At 38.2% G+C, this 9418-nt stretch overlaps 1 long non-coding RNA gene across 1 annotated transcript; it reads left to right on the top strand.

Moving 5' to 3' along the window:
• Positions 1-1300: 1300 nt before the first annotated feature.
• On the top strand, positions 1301-8455 carry LOC137637736 (uncharacterized). Its single transcript, XR_011043771.1, has 3 exons — positions 1301-1332; positions 7705-7860; positions 7983-8455. It is a non-coding gene; the product is annotated as an uncharacterized lncRNA (long non-coding RNA).
• Positions 8456-9418: the final 963 nt, after the last annotated feature.

Raw genomic sequence — 9418 nt, 5'->3', positions numbered from 1 at the left:
GATATCTTGCAAAGTCCTAACAGATATTAGGTAGAATGCATAAGTCAGGCCATAAATCTGAAATAAGAGTTTAGAAATACAATAATTATGGCCAAAACTGACAAAATATATCCCATCTGATTTCAAGGTACATTAGGATAAGCTTAAAACTAAAGCTCTTTTATTAAGACTTGCTTATTTGACAAGAAAATGGTTCAATTGGATTACTGAATATAAGTTTAGAAGCTTTCCTCTTGTCAAACTTATTTTGCAAAGTGAGCAATTAGGAATCAGGAACCATGACTTTGGCCAGAGTACTAGATATGTAAGTGCAAAGATCTGTACTATGCAGAAAGTTCACTGCCATTAGTTACCTCTTACGAAGAGAGTACAACTTGTGTACTTCCACAGCAGCTTTTCTAGGAGAAGGACATTCCAGAAAATCAAACCATGTTTTTTCCTGGTCTTGGACAGTACCTTAGCCTCTGTACCATGGTCTTTCACTGTCATGGGGGTAGAGTTCTCTTGCTTGAGGGTACACTCTGTCACACCAATGTATCTTTTTTCTCTTCCTCTAGTTTTTTTTTAAGTTTTTCTGGTTTATATATTAATATTTATTCTCGTGCTATTACTGTTCTTAAACTATTCTATTTTGATTTTCAATTACTTTTCTTGTACTTTCCTTATTTCCTCTCCACTGGGGTATTTTCCCTGCTGGACCCCTTGGGCTTATAGTATTCTGCTTTTCCAACTAGGGTTGTAGCCTAGCAAGTGTTAATGGTAATGATAATAAGATATTTGGTACTATATCTGTTTTTTTATTCTAATTCTATGCTACTGCTTCAATTTTTTCTTAATTCTGTGCTATTGCTTCTAAATTTTCTTAATTATGTGCCACTATTTCTAAATTTTCTTAGTTCTTTACAGGTAAACAAATGCTCTGTCGTGTCATATGCTTCACCGCACAACCCACAAAGCGTATAATTTTCTTTCCCATTTCTATAATTTTCCCTTAGGTTTATCATAAGTAACTTTGTTTTTTATTACTATGACTTCTTCCTAAGTGTTAAGTTCGCGTATCTCTTCTAACATTACCTTTCATAAACCTTAACTTGGTCATTTCTAAAGAAAGATAAAAGAATTTTAACAGCCATTTGAAGAGGAAAATAAGAAAATAATGTGAAATATCTTAACTAAGGAAGAAATATATTAAAAGTAAAGAATAACTGCTCACTCCGCAAAATAAGTTTGCGGCCTCTCAAGAAGAAGAAGAACCGCACAAGCGCAAAGCTTCTTTAATAGCGTAAACAAAGTCACGTTTTAAATATGAAGTGAGAAAGTTTCGGTGTCTCTGTAAGTGTTATTTGTGTTATTTTATGGTTAACCTATCGTTTTTATTAGTAAAATTACATGCCCAATAACGTAGGATATATTGTAAATAGGAATTGTAAGGGATATTATAACCACTGAAGCCATTAGACCCAATAATCGCTTCATTTCTGAGGCTAGACTGGGCGTGTGGAAGCAATTTGGGAGATAAGTAACATTTACCTCATTACGTAAGATTTTTTAGCGATTTAGACATTTATTATAGACATTTTACGTCATTCCTTAACTGAGATAGCCCATAGATAATATGCAATAAGTTATATTGAATGTGCATCATCAGTAGCTGGTAGTAGGCTTATCCGTGGACCTCGTAAATGATTATTCACGAGGAGTATTGCCTACCTAACCTAACACCTCTTAACTTAAACTCCTTCAATTTAATGTATTCCAACTTCTGATACCTTGAAATGCCTTACACAGCGTAGGGGTAAAGAATTAGGAGCCTTTGTATGTCAGCGGCCATTTCCTCCCTCGTGCATAGACAGGGGGAAATTTCTTCCCATTCTCTAGTCGTTTGTAAAGCATGACAGCTTTACTACTAAAACTATGTTTGTTCTGTAAAACATCTACACAAGAATACCACCTAACATAAACTTTCCCACCTATTCTAACCTACAAGCTTTGTCCTTACCTACTTACCTAAATGGGCCGGCTAATATCCCCCTGTGACTCCCTTATGCTGACGTATGGTAATATTACGGTAGAGTCCCACCCAGCGCCATTAATGCTTGGGGTAGTTTGTAGCGCTACGGCCAAGCGTCCTAATTTGTTTATTATCGCTCCGACTGTTATCTTGTATAGAATAAAAACGTTTGGTAATGGTCTACGGATCTTAAATATGTTGTGTAAGGGGGGGGTCTTGGGGGGGGCGCAGCCCCCCTGGGTAAGGATACGGCTTTTAGCATAGGTTAGGTGGGTTTTTTAAGTTAGCTTCTCCCGTCGTACTCGTAGGTAAGGAAACTGTTGTGTAAAGGGGGGTTCGGAGGGGCGCAGCCCCCCTAGGTAAGGATACGGCTTTTAGCATAGGTTAGGTGGGTTTTTTAAGTTAGCTTCTCCCGCCAAAATCGTTTTTAGAACGACGTCCACAGTTCAGAATATTCCCGTATTATACGGGATCTAGCCGTCACCCTACAAAGGCTCCAATGCTTGCCTGTACATAGGAGCTTGATGTTTATCTTTTTTCGCGAGGGAAGCGAGCGCACGGCAGAGCAAGAACCATTAGACTATCGAAATATTACCTATTTATTTATTTATTTATTCTTTATTGACAAAACTTTATATACATTGTAGTACAATATTTATATTTAGTTTACACAAAACAGTGGGTTATATTCTGTAACAATTTTACATTTTCCCCATTACATTATAAAATATTTTGGGGCTGTCTGTAGCTTTTGGGGACAGGGCGATATCTTTCTTATTACTAGCCATATCGTATTTCATTATGGGGAAGATGTTCTTTACAATGATCTAACATACCATAATATGATGTTATTTTATCGTTTTGAATAATAGCACAATTTACCTTTACCACGGCAATATTTTCTAAGTTCAGCATGGTCCGAACGCAAGTCACGGGTAGCTCCTGCTTAGTTTCCAACTTTCCCGATAGATAGAGCCCGTGTCATCCCAGTCTAAGAAACGTTCGGTTTTACAATTTAATACTGTCCCGTCAATCTACATATTTACTTCCTCGTTAAGTTTGTAGTTTTTAGGGACACGTCATTTGTAGTGATACTGCTATGATAATTATCATGAATTGTTAGGTTAGGAAAAGGTCGTTACAATGCGTCGTCCGCTGAAGCCACGGCCAACACTCGATCGTAAAATTTCCCGCAAGCATTGTTTCCTGCCTGACTATAATAACACCCGTTTGGCGGCGCTCGGTTCGCCTATCAGCTGGTGGCGCAAGCTTGAACAGTTATCGATGTTCAGACTCATGTTTTCGCTAATTCCAACAATCTTCATTATTAACCTCTTGTTAAGATTGTTATTTCGTTGGGACATGTCCTAAAATTATGCAGAATACTATTTTGTTTTATATACAACCAAAGGTTAGGCTAGCCAACATCTTGTTAAGATATTTCGGTAGATAAAGCCAGTGTCAAACATAGCAACCGAACTAAACCTTTCGTTGGCCGCGTGATTTCAAATTTTTAATCCCCCCCCACATGACCCGAGATTGACCTGGAGTCGACCCTTTCCAACTCTAACCGCCGTAATGGATAGACATGTTTCGTACAGCTACTCTTTAAGCGATATTGTTGAGTTTATCACTCATATTGATCAAATTGATTCGATTAAGACTCTAAGGTATATGCACCTACGTGATTTTACTCGAGTTACCCCGAATTCTTTCATTATTTATTTCGAGAAGGCCTCTTAGGGGATTTTAGGGGTCCATGTGAGGAGTGTACAATTGATGTTGCGACATCGAATGTTAAGGTAAGCCTGAGTACTTTTTTATTATGACAATGTGGTTAAGATATAATTTTGAGTGCTGCCCATACCTATTTTTGTGTAGGAGAGAGACTTACGAAGGGGGTCCTGGGGCTTGCCCCCGGGTAGGGGTAGTGACCTGGGAACTACTAGGTTCGGTTAGGTTGGGTTTGTGGGGTTTGTATGTTAGCGACAGTGTTTTTGGGGTCGCAGGGGGCCGTTACTGGTTAGTTCACGAGGAAGGTAAGGACATGGCTTGTAGGTCAGGTTAGGAGGGGAATTTTGGGTTAGTTGTCCATTTTTCTCGCACGTTTCCGACATCCATGACCAGAGCGGTCCTAGTATGTAGATTGTTGGGGCAAGCATTTACAAAACTAGTGAATTTAATATTTCATTCTGTGACCATTCCCGCGAAAAAGAGCAGATTTCGAACTTTTTTTTTTCGCATGTTTCCGACATCCATGACCAGAGTGGTCCTAGTATGTAGATTGTTGGGACAAGCAATTACAAAACTAGTGAAATTAGTATTATTTCATTCCGTGATCATTCCCGTAAAAAAGAGTCGATTTCGGACTTTTTTTTACTTGATTTTCGGCCGGTCAAAGGCCTGTCCCCAAAAACTACTGAGGCTCCATATTTTGTCCAGAAAAATTATATTTTATTCCATAAAGAAATATAAATCTATTAATCAACCATCACAACAAACCCCTCATACATCAACACCAAAACAAAACAAATATTTAATAATAAATCTTTAATACTTCAAATATATACTGGCACAGGTCAATTACGTGGTTCTCTTCTCCAAATAGTGCGTCTGTTTGTATAATTAAGATTACTAAATTTCTGCCTCTGCCTCTTCGACCATGACATTGTACATTCAGTTAGGACATGCACTTCATTCTGAACTGTCTGTGAATCACAATTACACACTCGCAACTCCCTTGGAGTTCTACTCCACCTTCCCTTCTCTATTCTTAAGTCGTGGGACATTAAACGTAATCTCGGGAAGGCAATTCGCATATAGTCTGGTACATAAACATTTTCACTGTACACTCTATGCCTTTGCAAGGATCTATTTAAAATTTCTCTTTACGTATAACATTTTGTTGCTGTTTCAGGTTTATTACGGATTTCATTTTTCATTCGGTCAAGGCTTGACCTGATGATGTTATCAACCAGACAAGAATTCAAAAATCTGTAACCTGGAGTATTTTCACTTCTGCAAATTTCATAAATATAGTGGAATGGTTCTTCCATATCAATGTTCGCCATTTTCTTTTCTAAAAAAACGTTTCCTTCTTGCTTGAACTTCACGATTAAAAGACTCAAGGCCACTCTCCACAAAGCACAATGTCATAGGCGTATTATTTCTGACCCCCAATAAGCATCTAACAGCCTGGTTGTATATCCTCTCCATACATGTTACGTTGTTTGTAAGCCAACTTTCTGCGCTATAAAGTTGTGAGGCTCCTAACGCTACTTTGAATTCTTTGATTTTATATTTATATACATATGGCATAGTTGTATTGAGAACTTGTTAATGGTCTTTGCATTTTCAATTTCATGTTGTTTGAGCACTGATTGCATTTTGCCATTGCCCGTAAACCATGCACCAAGATACAAATATTTTTCACAATGGTCTATCTTAACATTATTTATGACTAGAGACTCTTTATCTCTTGCATTTCCATTTACTACAAAAAACTTAGTCTTCTTTTCGTTAACAATCATCCCATATAAGTTACAGTAATCCAACGTGATCCCAATTTTCTCAAAACACTTTTCTCTTGATGTACTTAAAATAACTGTGTCATCCATCAATAATAGCGTATGCATTGTCCCTAAAAACCCATCTCTGCCAATTCCCTCTTTTATCATTTTATCCATTTTGTCTAGATAGATAGTAAATAATAAACAGCTTGTTGGAGCACCCTGACGTATTCCAACCGTAGATATAATCACAGCTGATTTCAAGACACTTTTAGTACAAGCATAGATCTTATGAATGGCCATTAACATAGTCCTACCACAACCTTTCTCTTTTAGACACTCCATTAACTTATCTCTTGGAACACGGTCGTATGCTTTACTAAAATCTACAAATACAACATACTGCTTCTTTTTCTTAACCCTTTTACCCGCGGGGTATTTGGAAATTTCCAACCCTTAACCCCCAAGGGGTTATTTTTTTCCCAGCACATTTTGCAGTATATTTTTTCTTTAAATTGCTCTAACAGCCTTAATTTTTGTCATAGAGAGGTCAGGTTGGCCTCGTTCTCTTGGAAAATGCCTGAATTTTCTCAAAAAATTATCAAAAAATATGAAAAACAAATTTTTATAGCATTTTTTTGCAAGGACGTACCGGTACGTCCATGGGGGTAAAGGGATGGGTTTTGTGAAACGTACCAGTACGTCCTTTGGGGGTAAAAGGGTTAAAAATTGCATAGTCCATCATAAGCCTCAAAGATAATATTTGTTCGATACACCCTCTACCCTTTTGGGCTCCAGCCTGACATTTATCTATACCAACCCACAGATTTAAACGTCTCGCCAACAGTGCATCATAAAATTTTGCGAAAGTGTTCATTATGCTTATGCCCCTGTAATTCCCACAGTCCATTCTATTACCTGATTTGAAGAGTGTAACTAACCTGTCATGACACCAAGCAAAAGGGTAAATAAAATTACAAAATAAAAAGTTACAAATGGTAAGGAAAAAGCTCAGCCAAGTCATTGGCAATAGCGACAATATACCAGGGCACACACCAACATAGCTTTTCCCCTTATTCATACTTTTCACTGTCATGTCTATCTCTTGATAAGTGAATGGGTCGTCTAATATAGGAATGTTAGGTGATGAAGATATATCGAGTGGTTGGATATTGTTTGCAAGATTAGGATCAGGATTAAAGAGCCTTTCGAAATGTAATTTGAAATGAACGTCATCCGGTTGAGTACTGTCATCATTATTCATTACATTCCCTTTCCAGTTAATTGACTTCCAAATAATTTTTGGATCATCCTTTTCGAATATCCTTTTCCACCTTGGGTGATTCTGATCCCATTCATTTTGATCCCACTCTCTCCCATTTGGTAATTTACATTCTTTAGCCAGCCTATTGATTATTATAGTGGCTGATTCCAATCCAGTACAAACTGAATTTATATTAATTTCATCCAAATTGGGAGTATTGCCTCCTCTATTGCTCGTTTAAATCTATTTAGATCTACTTGCTTGCAAGCAAGTTCCCTCGTTATGCAACTGTGATCTCGATAATTTGAGTCAAAGTAAGATTTGCCCAAATCTCTTGCACGCTCAATTAATAATGGAAGGGTCACATTCTTCATATGAGTGAGATTAAGCCTCGCCATCATCGGGGCATGGTCAGATATTAACCCTTTTATCCCCAAAGGACGTACTGGTACGTTTCACAAAAGCCATCCCTTTACCCCCATGGACGTACCGGTACGTCCTTGCAAAAAAATGCTATAAAAATTAGTTTTTCATATTTTTTGGTAATATTTTGAGAAAATTCAGGCATTTTCCAAGAGAATGAGACCAACCTGACCTCTCTATGACAAAAATTAAGGCTGTTAGAGCAATTTAAAAAATTTATACTGCAAAATGTGCTGGGAAAAAAATAACCCCTTGGGGGTTAAGGGTTGGAAATTTCCAAATACCCCGGGGGTAAAAGGGTTAAGAATTAAGTGTACAGTAATTGGATTGCTTTATACAAGAGTGATTTTTTATTACAATAGGTAGGGGTTGAGCAAGTTTCCATGTAGTCAGTTGTAATAGTGAAATGGGGCTGTCAGATAATAGATGAGATGTAGGTAAAGAAGAATTTGAGGCAGAAACTTATATTTGACAGTATATTTACTTTGATTTTTCAGGACTCTGACTGTGGAGGGAATACCGATGGAAACGTTCTAAGTGTTTCACGTTTTAAATATGACAAGAGGTATCAGAACCGGGCAGCATTCTACCATACCCTAACACAAGAAAATACCATCACAGAAGGGCAACCAGGGCCTTCTTTATTTCACGGGGTAGGTATTACATCAGATCATAGGACTTTTAGTAAATAAATTATTTTAGAAATCATCTTATTCATAATTGTGTATTGAATTTCTAACCTTTGTAGTAAATCTTTTCTTCATAATATTTTCAGGTGAATGAAGCAGCAAATCGTAGCATGGAAGGTTCTGTTTCTGTTGAAGAGGCATTTCAGAACCCGTACTTTCTCTTCTCAAGTGCAGACCAAAACGACTGTGTGAGTCCCAAGATTAGAAGTATGGAAAAGAGACACAAGAGGCCCTATGCATGTACACATAGTAGCTATAGTACGACATCCAGGAGCAACCTTGTCATCCACATGCGCACTCATACGGGGGAACGCCCTTACTCTTGTCCTGAATGTTCGTTTTCTGCTTCATTTGAGTACAATCTTAAACTTCACATGCGTATTCATACAGGAGAGAAGCCATTTACTTGCCCTCATTGTCTCAATGAAATTCAGCAGGAGGAGTAACTTGCAGCGACATATGGCCAAACATGAGTAGTTGGGTACGTGTTGCTGAAATGATGGCCATAGTTTTGATCTTAATGAACTGGTACTATGTTAAGAATATAAAGAAAGGATTTTATTTAATGTGCTTGTATATGTATGTAAATTCTAGTTGTTCCGACACAAATACAAACTCTCTGCTATTTATAGGGATGTACTTTTGTGGAAGCTGAAAGCTGAGCCAAGATGATTTTAGCAAAGGGTAACTAGGCTACCTGACCTGCAAGTTAGCAGGGGTGGGGAGGTGGTGGGTAGCCGGCTACCCCATTTACTCACACACCTGGGCTGAGCACCCACTTTTCTTTCTGGCTCAGTAGAAGATGGTCACTGCCGCTGTCTCCCACCGTTAAGACTTGCCATTTGATTTTTTAACAGTTAATTCTGTTTTTCTTATTCTTAAACTTATGTTTTCGTATCATATACTTCATATGAAAACAGGCTCGTTATGTTTTTATATATATTTAACCTTTTATTACAGTTGCTGTTTGTGTGACAGTGTAGTGCGGACTTAGTCTCCGCTGCAGGGGTTTCGTCATTGTGTTGACACTCCTTCTCCCTTACAACTCTCCGAGTGGGATTCCCCATGCTCTTTGGCAAGATACATTCCAACAACGATAGGACAACATAGATGTATTTGCATTTCCCACATTCTGTCTGATGAGAAAGTCCTGAACCAAGGCAGGATAAGCAAGAACTTATCAATGACTCTAATAGCTCCGCTATTGCATCACACTACCTGCAAGACGTAACCCACAGGAATTATGGATACGTTTTCCATTGGTCCTGTGGTGGCTGCACAAAATCGGTCTAAAACACCTCAAACTCCTTGATGGACAAGTAGCAGAGGGTTGAGAGCTGATGTTACCCAGGTGAATGAGTAAAGGATGATTGGCTTCCTTCTTTTCACCCTCTTTCCCCCTGGAGAATTGGCACCACTGTACCCAGCACTGCTAACCTCACCTCTCTGCAGGTAAGACTCATTTCACTTGTGTATCCTAAGTATAGAAGTAATACTTGCTGCGTCCTCAATTCCCCTTGCG

Source organism: Palaemon carinicauda, unplaced genomic scaffold, assembly GCF_036898095.1.
Source record: "Palaemon carinicauda isolate YSFRI2023 unplaced genomic scaffold, ASM3689809v2 scaffold951, whole genome shotgun sequence".
Lineage (NCBI taxonomy): Eukaryota > Metazoa > Arthropoda > Malacostraca > Decapoda > Palaemonidae > Palaemon > Palaemon carinicauda.
Note: the sequence above shows the minus strand (reverse complement) of the source record. Positions and strands in the feature narration are given on the sequence as shown.